This window comes from Hemiscyllium ocellatum, chromosome 3, assembly GCF_020745735.1.
Source record: "Hemiscyllium ocellatum isolate sHemOce1 chromosome 3, sHemOce1.pat.X.cur, whole genome shotgun sequence".
NCBI lineage: Eukaryota > Metazoa > Chordata > Chondrichthyes > Orectolobiformes > Hemiscylliidae > Hemiscyllium > Hemiscyllium ocellatum.
The window spans coordinates 126690385-126704735 of record NC_083403.1 but is presented as its reverse complement, the minus strand read 5'-3'; positions in this window follow the sequence as shown (position 1 = coordinate 126704735).

The following is a 14351-nucleotide window of genomic DNA, read 5'->3' as shown; positions in this document are numbered from 1 at the left end:
GATGGGTTTCCCCTGTTTTGTAAATTATCAGGCCAAAAGCAATCTAATCATAACCGTGTAAATGCTTTCTTGTTTTATTAGGGCCGCATAGAGGGGTGGTGAATTTTATTTTAGTTCATTTTCATGGAGGGTTTCAAGCCCATTGAGTCTTCTCACATTTGGGCAGCATGGTGGCTCAGTGGTCTGTGCAACTGTCTGTGTGGAATTTGCCCATTGTTTGCGTGGGTTCCCTCCGGGTACTCTGGTTTCCTCCCACAATCCAAAAGATGTGTAGGTTAGACGAATTGACCATGCTGAATTGCCCACAGGTTAGGTGCAGTAGTCGGGTAAATATTAAGGGAATGGGTCTGGGTGGGTTACTTTTCAGACGGCCGGTATGGACTTGTTGGGCCAAATGGCCTGTTTGCATGCTGTAGGTAATTTAATCTAATTATCATCCCAAACTTAACTCATTAACAATGCAAACACATCCTGTGGTGCCCCACACGTCTTGATTTTCCAGTCACTGAAGGCAGACGTTCTGATCACTGTCAGAATATCCCAGGATTCTGAACACAATGTCACCTTTGAACCCAGCCTGCACCTGGTTCAAGGGTTGGCAGTTCAGAGTTACTCCTCACTGTGCACATAGTGGGATAGTTACCACAAACTAGCGCTTCGCAGGGCACATAGGTGGCACAGCTGACCCTTTGTTGTACATGCAGCTGTGCATTCACACACCTTCCACTGTTTAAGAACAAAGCCTACCATTCCTTAGCCACATATCATCTTCCAACCTTGTCTAAATCAGTGCTACTCTTCCTCCAATGTCCACTGTAACTCAGCATCTTATCATTGTCTAAGAATGCTACAAACAGGAAATATTTCAATCACTTCAAACTAGTCACTTAATTCACCAACGGGAAAAGTGAACAATAAAGAAACAAACTAAAGTTGTATTTGCCTGTCAGAACAGAGAGAGGCTGCTTGCCATTCAAGCTACAATAGTTGTACAGTTTTAACAATTTGAATGAAGGATCACTGCACCCAACGATGATCCACTGGAACTGAGTGTCAATGAAGTCCTGTCGAGCTTGTAGTGCCTAATGGTGCTGTACTCTATCATACTGAAGGTAACGTTTCCCCTGCTCAATACCCTCACCTTTCTCCTTGGAATATTGCTGCCACACTCCCAACTCTTCAGTCTCTGTCACACCCTCTCTTTATCTGCTCCAGTTATGTAGGGAACAGCATGCAGCTAATTCTATTTGGATGATACAGTAAAGTTAGTCCCTAGACTGATGCATGCATTGGAAACTCATCTTCAGGAAGCCTATTGTCTGCTCCATTATGGGCCTGGTTGAACAATGGGCTACATTGATCCACTGTTGAGGAAGTTGCATGATGAAGTCATCAGCCATTATTGTAGAGTGTAACTGTTGTCTCCCAGTAATCATGTTTGTCAGGTATCAACCCAAAAAATGAAACAGGAACATAAATGTTCTCAAGGATATAGGACAATGGCAGCTCCTATGATACATCATGCAAACCTCTAAGGTTTAATAGCCATGACTACAGATGACTTGCACATTGATGTAATGGTACAGTTTTCTATTAATAAATTCGGTTGCATCAGAACATGGCACTCTCAAAATGTACAGTCTATCATACCCCATACCTGGTAAAGTCAGACACATTGCTGAAGTTCACTGCCTGGGCTATAGCATTGCCCTCGATACAGGTGGATGAAATGATGTGGTGTGATCTGACAGAAAGGGCACCAGTAACATCTTGGATGCAGTTGTAGGTTGAGGATCGAAAGATCCCACACAGATCCCCAGTGGATCCCTGGAAGGAACTAGTAGTGTGAACACTGAGTGCAGCTGCTGATATAGAATGACCACCCACCCCTTCAGATCCTATTCTAGCAGTTGGCCTGGTCTGGTATTGTGTCCCAGGACATCCTCAGCCTGTGGTGACATTGTGCCTGATTTGTCTGGAGGAAATGGCAACAAGAATGAAAAGCTATGGGCTTCCTGTTCCCTGAGGTGACCTCTTCATATTTGGCATCTCCTGGGGTTTACTACCAATGTGTTCAATAAGGGAACGGTATCTGAAGTTCAGAATTTGCTTTCTTTTCTTTCCTTCTTTTCACTGGTCTGCCTCATCATTAAGACACTCACACTCAAATTGTGATGCAGCTTGATTGATACTTGTCGCCATTTTGAATGACTCAAGGACAACATGGTGGCTCAGTGGTTAGCACTGCTGCCTCACAGCACCAGGGACCTGGGTGTGATTCCAGCATCAGGCAACCGTCCGTGTGGAGGTTGCACATTCTCCCCGCATCCATGTGGGTTTACTCTGGGCGCTCCGGTTTAGCTCCACTGTCCAAAGATGTGCAAATTACGTGGATTGGCCATGCTAAATTGCCATAGTGTCCAGGGATATGTGGGTTAGGCGGATTAGCCATGCAAAAAGTAGGCTTATAAGGTAGGGGGTCAGGTCTTGATGGGATCCCCATCAACAGTGTTGTCTCAATGGGCCAAGTGGCCTCTTTCCACCCTGTAAGGAATCTACAATTGATACAAAGCCCTCTCAATCCTTTATGTCAATTCTGTTGCACTTAAGGGAGAGTTTCAGAAGTGTAGTCCTTGATTTCCCATGGGAGCGTAACCATTTGAGGATTGAAAAAAAACTGGATCTGGTTGGGGAACACTTTTCAGCAATGAAACATAGCATCCAGTCCATTTTACCTGAACCCTCATGGAGCTGTGTCAACTAGCACCTATTCAAATTGGAATATACAGTGAAGATCTTGCTGATAGAATTTCTTCAGTGGTCTTATGTGTTGCTGTCCAAGTCTCACTGTGTACACTACACTTGGAATGTTGTGGACTTGTGATGGAATTTGTTCTTGAACACTTCTTGCCAGAGTTTGTACAAGATAGAACTGGCATGCCCAAACTGTTGTTGGATCTGTTTGTCAAAGGTGGACTTTAGATAGAGATAGTGACCCAGGTATGGGAAGTGCTTAACATATTTCAGAGTCTTTCCTTCAACATATATGGGGACTGGAACATTTGACTGACTAGGTGTGGGTTGACATATGAGTTTTATATTGGCCAAGTTCAATGGCAGCTGAAAAGCGCAGCAGGTCAGGCAGCATCCAAGGAGCAGGAGAATCGACGTTTCAGGCATAAGCCCTTCTTCAGGAATGAGGAGGGTGTGACAAGCAGACTAAGATAAAAGGTAGGGAGGAGGGAATTGGGGGATGGGTATTGGGAATGCGATAGGTGGAAGGAGGTTAAGGTGAGGGTGACAGGCTGGAGAGGGGTGGGGCAAAGAGGTCAGGAAGAAAATTGCAAGAAGAGCTTCAGGGCAGCGGAGATGACCTGGGGGGGTGCAGTGAGAGAGGGACTCACTGAAATCCTCGTGGAGGATTTGGCACACCTTCCTCATTCCTGAAGAAGGGCTTATGCCCGAAACGTCGATTCCTTGGCACATCCTCCTCATTCCTGAAGAAGGGCTTATGCCCGAAACGTCGATTCTACAAGGATTTCAGTGAGTCCCTCTCTCACTGCACTCCCCCAGGTCATCTCCTCTGCCCTGAAGCTCTTCCTGCAATCTTCTTCCCGACCTCTCCGCCCCCACTTCCTCTCCGACCTATCACCCTCACCTTAACCTCCTTCCACCTATCGCATTCCCAACACCCCTCCCCCAAGTCCCTCCTCCCTACCTTTTATCTTAGCCTGCTTGGCACACCTTCCTCATTTCTGAAGAAGGGCTTATGCCCGAAACGTCGATTCTCCTGCTCCTTGGATGCTGCCTGACCTGCTGTGTTTTTCCAGCAACACACTTTCCAGCTCTGATCTCCAGCATCCGCAGTCTTCACTTTCTCCAAGTTCAATGGCAGCTTGAGTTTATTGAATGCAGAATTGAAGAGACTGAGGGTGGCTTGGAAGTCTGACACAGTGTGTGCAATGATATCCACAAGTATGAATTTTGTAAGATAGACTGGTATACTCCAGCATTGTGTACATCCATGGTGGTCAAACCTTCCAAACAATCTGTTTTAAAATCAGCAGGAGCTGTTTCCTGACAGAGATAGAAAGCCATTGATATAGCTGCAAGTCATCCAAGCATCAAAGGGAATTATCAGCAATGACCATGGCATAGTGTTATAATGTTAATGCATTAGTAATTGTATGCCTAGAGTAATATCATGGGGTCTTGGGTTTACATGGCCACTGGTTTAATTTATGTTCAATTAATGTATGTGGAATTGAAAGCTAGTTTCAGTAATGATAACAATAGCAGCTTTCACTGATTGTTATAAAAAGTATAAATCTCCTTTAGGGAAGGAGATCTGCCATCCTTATCTCATCTAGCCCACATGAGACTCCAGACCCACAGAAATGTAGTTCATTCTTACACACTCTGAAATGGCCCACCAAGCCATTTAGTTCGAGGCAACTATGGATGGGCAACTAACACTGGTACTGCCAGCAACACCCTCAGCTCAGGAACAAATTAAAAATCCCTTTAAACTAGATAAGGGTCAGCTGCAGTCTGCAGTAGAAGTAATTTTACCTACTCTCTTTCATGTCTCATCATAATTGTCTCCAACCAACTGTTAACCTCTTCCTTTAATAAGTGTTTAAAAAAATATAGAATTTTTAATTGACCTGTTGAGACATGATGCACCTCCACGGTAGGTATGACTTGAATCCAGATGAAAGGAATGCTACCATTGCGTCACAAGAGTTCCACATTAAGGGGGTTTTGCATGCGCAATTGTTCTCTTCAAATCCATTTCAACAGGTACTGATCATCTTCCTGATCTGCAAGCACCATCAAAATGAATATGATTAGAAATTCTTCAGAAGGATATTATCTATAAACTTGTTAATGACCCTCACAAGTACGAAAATGTGTTTGATAAACTTTGTAAGAAAGACAGGAATATTGCAACATTCTAGTTTGGGAGGAGTTGTCACTGAATCAGTTGTTGATACTCGCTCCCCCCCCCCCCCCCAACACCCCCCCCCCCCCCCCCCCGCTGCCCGCTACTTTCCTGAACAAAGGGAATACCAAAATGACATGAAGAATGTAAGGACTGACTTGTTAAATAGCTGAAAATGTGTTGCTGGAAAAGCGCAGCAGGTCAGGCAGCATCCAAGGAACAGGAAATTCGACTTTTCGGGCATAAACCCTTGACCAGGAAAACGAAACGGCGAATTTCCTGTTCCTTGGATGCTGCCTGACCTGCTGTGCTTTTCCAGCAACACATTTTCAGCTCTGATCTCCAGCATCTGCAGACCTCACTTTCTCCTGATTTGTTAAATAGTCTGGGAGAAAGTGAGGCCTGCAGATGCTGGAGACCAGAGTTGAGAGTGTGGTCCTGGAAAAGCACAGCTGGTCAGGCTGCTTCTGAGGAGCAGGAGAATTGAGGTTTCGAGGATAAGCTTTTGTTAAGTAGTCTTCCTTGGAGTGGAGGCAGTGGTTGTCACTCTTTCAACAGTAAAATCTGAACACAGAATGTGGATCCAAATTTTGGAATTATTTTTCAATTCACAATGGAAAAGTACTTAAATCCTCATGTACATAGCTAATGGCTTTTCTGTGTCCAATAACATTGATGCAGCAGGTATTAGATAACAACTTCAATGCAAATATTGACATAAAAAAATCAAAAATCTTGCCTTTCACCAAATGTACTTGGAATTGTTCAGTCAATTCATTAAGTCCTTCTTAGACTTCTTTGACAAGTATTATTTTAAATGTCTGAAGGTGAGGACAAATAAATCTATAAACTACACAGAGAAAAGACACCTGTAATTTATTTGAGCATTAGACTGATTCATGTTGAGTAATTTTAAGAGCTCAATTAGCTGCTAATTGTTCTCAGAACCAATTTGGGAAAGCAAATCTTAGCAGGACTTATACACTTAATGGTAAGGTCCTAGGGAGTGTTGCTGAACAGAGACCTTGAAGTGCAGGTTCATAGCTCCTTGAAAGTGGAGTCACAGGTAGATAGGATAGTGAAGAAGGCGTTTGGTATGCTTTCCTTTATTGGTCAGAGTATTGAATACAGGAGTTGGGAGGTCATGTTGCAGCTGTACAGGACATTGGTTAGGCCACTGTTAGAATATTACGTGCAATTCTGGTCTCCTTCCTATTGGAAAGATGTTGTGAAACTTGAAAGGGTTCAGAAAAGATTTACAAGGATGTTGTCAGGGTTGGAGGATTTGAACTTTAGGGAGTCGCTGAACAGGCTGGGGCTGTTTTCCCTGGAGCGTCAGAGACTGAGGTGTGACCTTATAGAGGTTTACAAAATTATGAGGGGCATGGATAGGATAAATAGACAAAGTCTCTTCCCTGGTGTCAGGGAGTCCAGAACTAGAGGGCATAGGTTTAGGATGAGAGGCAAAAGATCTAAAAGAGACCTAAGGAGCAACTTTTTCATGCAAAAGGTGGTATGTGTATGGAATGTGGTGGAGGCTGGTACAATTGCAACATTAAGAGGCATTTGAATGGGTATATGAATAGGAAGGGTTTGGAGGGATATGGGCTGGGTGCTGGCAGGTGGGACTAGATTGGGTTGGGATATCTGGTTGGCATGGACAGGTTGGACCGAAGGGTCTGTTTCCATGCTGTACATCTCTATGACTCTATGACTCTAAGTATACACACATATAAAAGAACCTGTAGAATATACCTCTCCTCTTCGGTTTTAGTCAGTTATTTGGTTCCTACCCAGAGCACTCCTATGCTACTTTCCAGATTATTTGTTTTTTAAAATTCATTCACGGGATGGGTGCATCACAGGCTAGGCCAGCCTTTATTACCCATCCAGAAAGCAGATAACAGTCAACCATATTGCTGCTATGGGTCTGGAGTCACATGTGGACCAGACCAGGCAAGGATGGCAGATTGCTCTCACATTAGTCTACCAGATGGCTTTTCCCTGACAAATGACAGCAGTTTTATCTGCATTCCATATTTTTATTGGATTGAAATCAAATTTTGCCATTGCAGGATACAAATTTAGGTCTCCAGAAAATTAGCCTGGGTCTCCAGATTATTAGTCTTGCAATAGTACTACCAGGACATCACCTTCCCCTTGTTTATTCTCTCTTTTAATTCTTTGGATTACCCATCAACATCTCTGTTTCTCATATTACAGTATCATTCAGTGCTCTATCCTGTTTAAGTCCTTCGATCTTTGCATAAAGTATGCAGTAGACTGGAAGAAACTACTCATCTCTTCCTGTAGGTGGCAGTGGATACTAAGACTTTCAATTGGTTTCTGATGCAATGTCACAATGGGGAAGGGGGATTTTGGGGCAGGACAGCACTCCGGCCGGAAAACCAGAGGTGGAAGGAACTTTAATTTCACAAATAACTAATGATAATTAACAGAACTTATACCAGTAAGTAATAGTAACATTGGTGACACTCAACATTCTACGATCAACCGTAAAACAACTTGTTAATTGTCTATAACGTAATTGTGTGCAAACTCTTCCATTTGAGCCATCCAAGTGAGTGTCACCTCTGCTAGGGGATGGTTTGTGTTTTCTTGCTCGATAATGCAATCCTTAGCTCATATATGAGCATTGTTATTCTTGCACATAGGGTCACAGAATCATTCAGAACGGGAACCGACCTTTCGGTCCAACTCATCCATGCTGACCAAGTTTCCCAAACTAAACTTGTCCTGCATACAAGAAGTAGTCAACTCCAATGATAATTACAGGCTGGGGTCAGGGATATGGGGTCTGGCCTAGTGGGAGTTAGTGGTGTAATACCAATATCACTACATTAATAACTCAGAGCTTATGCTCTGGAGGCATAGGTTCAAATCTCACCATAAAGTGGACCAAAACGTGAGTCTAATGGTGACCATGTAACCACTGTCAATTGTTGTAATATCTAATCAATCTACGAGTGTCCTTCAGGAAAGGAGATGCACCATCCTCATCTGGTGTCATCAACATATAACTCCAGACCCAAAGCAAAGTGGTTGACTATGAACTATACTCTGAGTCATTAGGGATGGGCAATAAATCATTGATGTCTTATTGTGCAGCAGGAGGCCATCTCTTCCAATGAGCATCATGACCTTGTTTCATTCTCCTAACCTTTCCATGTCTCCTTACACATTATTTTTACCTAATAATGGCAAAACGCCCTCATGAATTCTTCACTTAAACCTACCTCCACAATACTTCCAAACAGTGCATTTCATATCCCAACTACTCATTGAATGAAACACTTTTCCTTCTATTAACCTTGCTTCTTTTACAAATTCCATTCTTGTATCTTCACAAGCGGAAAAAGTTTCTATCTACTGCTAGCCAGTGACACCCCAGGAAAGAATTAAATAAGGTTTGTTGCTTGCTAGTGGATCTTACCGGCAGTGAGCAAGGGAGAAAACTGTCCTCTGATGGGAGGCTATCTTCCTCACCAATTCTGTTATTTCTATTTGGTGGAGACTCTTCCTTGATCAGTTGTCTCCGTGATTGAATTTTCCTGAGCGTTTTGGGGGGCGTTTGAGGATGGATTTGCCAAATATTTTGAACCCTGACTCTTGAGTCTTTTAACCTGTATAGATGGTTTAATTAACGTCTTCAGACATGGAATAACACACCTCTGGAGCAGGCCATCTTTGATCATCATTTGAGATATTGTGGCCATGGAATGTATAGTGATTGGAACTAGGGCAAGGTGGATCTCATTGACGATGGGATCCCTGATTGGAGTTGTCAATCTGGACCAATCAGAGAGCCCTGGCTGACAGATATAAACAGCTGATTGGGATTTGAGGTTTGTCCTCATCTCCCTGTAGGCTGGTTGAATGGTAGGGTTTGGGGCCTGGCTTTGCTGTTCCTCTCCCTTGTAAAATTGCTGTTGTATACAGCTGTAAATGTTAACTGTTTTTTGTAAACTGTTTTGTAATCATTTAATAAAATAAAAAATAAGTAAACAGCTGATTCAGAGAGTCTCATCAATCTAGCGACTGGCCCGAAGCCCGTTGTTCTGAATCCATGTAAATGAAAGGTGATAGGATACCAGCCTTCATGCAGTTATTTCAGAATGCATCAGGCCATTCTGTAGGTATGCATCACCAATATTCATCCCTACATGTGAATGTTGTCTGCAGTTATTCTATTGCAAAGCTGAATTTGCAACTGGGTCCCCTGGATTTACAAGCTAGTGATAATGCCACTAGGCCTCACCTTCTTCTGTCTTCCTTGCTGCCTTGTAAGTGGCACAAGTGTTTGAGACACTTCAATGAATGCAGGACTGGCTCATTCAAGACAAGAGATACTCATAGACCTGGTTGATGATACTTTTTAGCAATCCACAAATTGCCTCTAAGGAGAGGCACAATGTTGTCCATGTGTCAGCAAGGACACAGGGCTGCTAAAGTTATAGGATATCCAATGGATGTACTAAAATGAGGCTCCACTGCTTGGACTGCCCAGGTCGAACATTATAATAGACAATAGGTGCAGGAATAGGCCAATTTGCCCTTCGAGCCAGCACTACCATTCATTATGATCATGGCTGATCATCCTCAATCAGTATCCTGTTCCTGCCTTATCCCCATAACCCTTGATTCCACTATCCTTAAGAGCTCTATCCAACTCTTTCTTGAAAGTATCCAGAGACTCGGCCTCCACAACCTTCTGGGGTAGAGCATTCCATACACCCACCACTGTCTGGGTGAAGAAGTTTCTCCTCAACTCTGTTCTAAGTGGCCTACCCTTTAATTTTAAACTGTGTCCTCTGGTTTGGGACTCACCAATCTCCCATAATCTTGAATTAAGATGATGAAGATGAATCCTTTGTCGATTGTTGGAAACAAAAGCCTATTTGGTTCATTAATGACCTTGAGGGGAGGAAACTGCCATCCTTACTGGGTCTGGTCTACATGTGACTCCAGACCCACAGCAATGTGATTAACTCTCAACTGCCCTCTGGGCAATTAGGGTTGGGTAATAAATGCTGACCTAGCCAACAATGCCTTCATTCCGTGAGCAAATTTTAAAAAAGGATGTAGGTATCACGAAGATTCCCTGAGGAGTGGGCACAATACTGAATTATTTGTTTTCTGTTATCACAGATAACTTGCACAGTTAGGCAATGAAAATCTTTCCAATCAATGAATGCAGCAGCGTGCACTTTTGTTTTTCAAATCTCTGCCAGCTCTGTCCTTCTTTTATCTATCTGAAGTTGTAGAAATCTGCAATTATAGGAAAGCCCAGTGCTTGGGCTTACTAGCTGTTGGGATCCAAATGGAATTTCAAAAAATCATGGGGTCTTCTGAAGAAGTCACTGTCACCACCCCATCCCACATGCGCTCTATGTGTGACTGACTGGAGAATCGAACTCAGGTCCTCTGTAACGAGTCAGTGCAAAGAGATTTAAGGCTGTTGTCACCTTTAGGATCACTGACCTGGGATTGCCTCCCAGTGCCTGAGTGTGCAGATCTTCACTGGGGAGTCACGTATGGGCTTTACTACACCCTGGGACATCCGAAGCTGTCTCTTCTCTCTCACTCATCAGAGGATAACTGTGGGACCTGCAACATGCCCCATTTCATGCCAACACATGTCATTGCACCCCCTGCTGGTTGCCAGCATCTTGTGCTTTTGAAGCAGCAGCCACAGGCCGTTGCTGTTTCTGACTCTGGGCCACTCTACATTGGTCTTTCCTCTGTTACACCATCATTAAGAGAAACATACGGTTGATTTGAGCCATTGTCATGCAGGCCTGAAGTGACCTGTGAACCAATTCCAGTGAGCCGTCTGGTCAGCATTTTCACTGAAGCTTTCCCTCAGCCCTGACGACTTGAGCTAATGGGAAGCCCTGCACCTAGCCACAGCCTCCGTATGGCTGAGTCTGCCAGACATTGTTGGTCTACCCTCCATTACCCTTGGAACAAATTCAAGGGAGCCTTCCCTTGTCTGGATGTGTCACATGACCCCTCACCAGTCACAACCTGGAAACCTTGAGATTCTAAACTGACATGTCATTTCCACCCTCCAACTGTGCACCTTGGAAGTACCACAACCCTCCCTTACTCCCTCAGCCTTACATCGATCAATAGGAGATGCCACTTGGCACAAAACTTATTGCCATTTCTGGACAGGCCAGGATTACACTGGAACAGGTGCTAGGGGTCATGAAGCAATGCTCCTGTCTTCGGGGTTTGAACATTGAAGGGAGGATGCAGCTTAGTTCTCCATCCAGCTGACTAATGATGAATAGGGTGCCCGTTAGTACCCTAAGATGCACAGAATTAACTCCCATCCCAAAAAGACTCTCCTCCCATCTCTGCTGTTGGCTATGAGCGATTAACTGTCGACAAAGTTTGTCAGTTGCAAGATGGAGCATACTATTATTTTCAGGTATGCAAGCACCTCTTACCCTTCTCCATTACCCACCAAAATGTGCTGGACCAATATCACACTACCATTCCTCACCCACTATTACCCTTGAAACCTTTCTGTTGCCATTATAATAAACTTTGATGACCTTCTACTCTTCCCACTGAGCCATTCTGACCTGACCCTTTCTGTTCACAAGTACATTAGCTTTGCCACATTCCAGAATCCCATCCATGAAACCATATAGTACAGAGTCATGACCCTGACACTCTCACCCTAATAGATTTAATTTCCTCCATTTCCTGTCACTGTTGCATCTGTTTCACAGTACCCTCATTTCAGCCCTGACCTAGACCTGAAAATCAATGACTGATTTCCATTTGAAGTGTATTTCTCCCTGTGATGTCCTTCTCCTCAAAGCTTCCTTGACACACATCAGGTGTGACAGTCCATGACTTCTCTCATGGCTGAGGTTCATGCACACAAGTCTTCCTGATAGTCACTGAATTACATTGCTTGGAATTTATATTTTCAGTCATTCATTGGCTTTTTTTGGCAGTACAATGTTTGAAAATACAAGTTCAATATGTCTGTGGGTAGTTGGGATAATGATCCATCACCATGACAACACCAAAGGATTGGACAAACAACATTGGATTCCATGTTTGAAATACAGCTCAGCACGAATGCTATTAGACCATATAATGAGCTTGGACAGAGGAAAGTAGGATTTTTATAGAACTATGGAAATGACAGACCCAGAGGCCATTTGGTCTCTTATACCAACATTAACTCTGTAATGACATTCACGGTCACTCACTAATCTTTGTTCCACTCCCCCTCCAGCCCTGCTGCTTAGATCTTTTTCATATTCATTTTTTGCCTTATAAACTCTGTCCCAATATCTACCTTTATAGCTACAGGTGGTGAAAGAAGACTCTGAAAGCCTTTTATACCCAGTTCAAGAATCATTTTCCTACCAATCTCTTTCATGCTTTTATTGAGAATCTTTGATTGCCATTTCATCATTCATGCTTCCACTACTTACTGAGAGTAAGTTCTTTTTCTTTCTTTTCTCCTTTTCTGGCTGCTCCTCTCTCTGTCCCTCCATTTCTTCTCACCAGGTTGTTGTTCCTGACTCTGCAGGCATCCACCCTTTTGTGGAGTCTTCATTCCTCTGCTCTGCCTCCTCCCAAAAAGCACCTCTCTCTGGCAATAGCCCTATTCCCCAATCTCCCGCAATCCCAAGAATTCTCTCACTTGCTTCCCTGAGCACCCATTCCCTAGCATCCCTTCCTTCTTGAGTATCTATTCTCCCAGTTTCTTTCCAGCCCTGAATGCCCATTTCACTTTCCATCTCCCCTGATTCCTCAATCCCTTTTACTCTCCTCAACTGCTTACTGACCATCTCATATCTCCAATAATTGCAGAACTTTATGGACTGCCCTTCTCATCCAAAGACTCCCCAGTATTTTTACAGCCTTTGCCCTGACCTGAACAGAAGAGATTATCTGAATGGTGAAATCTAAGCACTGTAGGAAGGCCGGTGGGAGGGGTTGTTTATCCAGATATACACACCACAAAAAGCTGGGACATAACCACAAAAGTAAGCAATTGGGTAATGGAATGTGGACCTTTATCACAAATGGGCTGGAATATAAAGGGGCTGGAAATTATGGTGGGGTCATCTGTGATACTACTTTGAGTTTTGGTTACTGTATATCAGAAAAGAAATATTGGCACTGTGAGGAGTACAGTACAGATACACCAGAATGTTTTTGTGACTTAGAGGCTTAAACTATGTATGCATTCACATAAATAGCTTCCAGGCAATATATTTGTGCACCTATATCCAACTGTACCATATTAAAGCTGCCTATAACATTGTGATAACACCTGAACAGGACAGTTTATAACAGTTCAAGAATCATCTTCCTAATGATGCGTTTCAGCGCCTGGGACCTGGGTTCGATTCCAGTCTCTGGTGACTCTCTGTGGAGTTTGCACATTCTCTCCGTGTCTGTGTGGGTTTCCTCCAGGCACACCGGGTTCCTCCCACACCCCAAAGATCTGCAGGTTGGGGGAATTGGCCATGCTAAATTGTCCTTAGTGTTCAGGAATGTATCGGTTAAGTTGTCCCCGACATTCATCTATCTATTGCACTCCCAGCTTCCTTCCTCCCATCCCCACCCCCTCTCCTATTTATCTCTCAGCTCCTCCCCCCAACTCCCGACCGGGCCAACAAGTCTCATTTCTGATGAAGGCCTGAAACGTCGATTCTCCTGCTCCTCGGATGCTATCTGACCTGTGTTTTTCCAGCACCTCACTCTTGATTCTGATCTCCAACATCTGCAGTCCTTACTTTCTCCTCTGTAAATTTAGAGTAAAAGGGTAGATGAATAGGTCACGTTGCGATACTCTTTGGAGGGTCAGTGTGGACTTGTTGGGACAAATGGCCTGTTTCTACACTCTAGGGATTCTCTGATTCTATGATATGAGATACATTGATATTTAAGACATTAAAGCCAAATGCCGTGTGCCAGATTTCATTGTCACCAACTGTCTAAGCTAGAGAATCATTCAAGGGCTTTTGAAAACTTAGATTTGTCCATCTATAAGCCAATTTTAGCTCTTAAATTGAGTCATAGATCATAGAGATGGAAATGGGTCCTTCAATCCAAATACAGGTGCAAATGTGTTGCTGGTCAAAGCACAGCAGGCCAGGCAGCATCTCAGGAATAGAGAATTCGACGTTTCGAGCATAAGCCCTTCATCAGGAATTCCTGATGAAGGGCTTATGCTCGAAACGTCGAATTCTCTATTCCTGAGATGCTGCCTGGCCTGCTGTGCTTTGACCAGCAACACATTTGCAGCTGTGATCTCCAGCATCTGCAGACCTCATTTTTTACCCTTCAATCCAAATAGTCCATATCCACCAAATATCCTAAATTGATGTAGTCCCATTTGCCA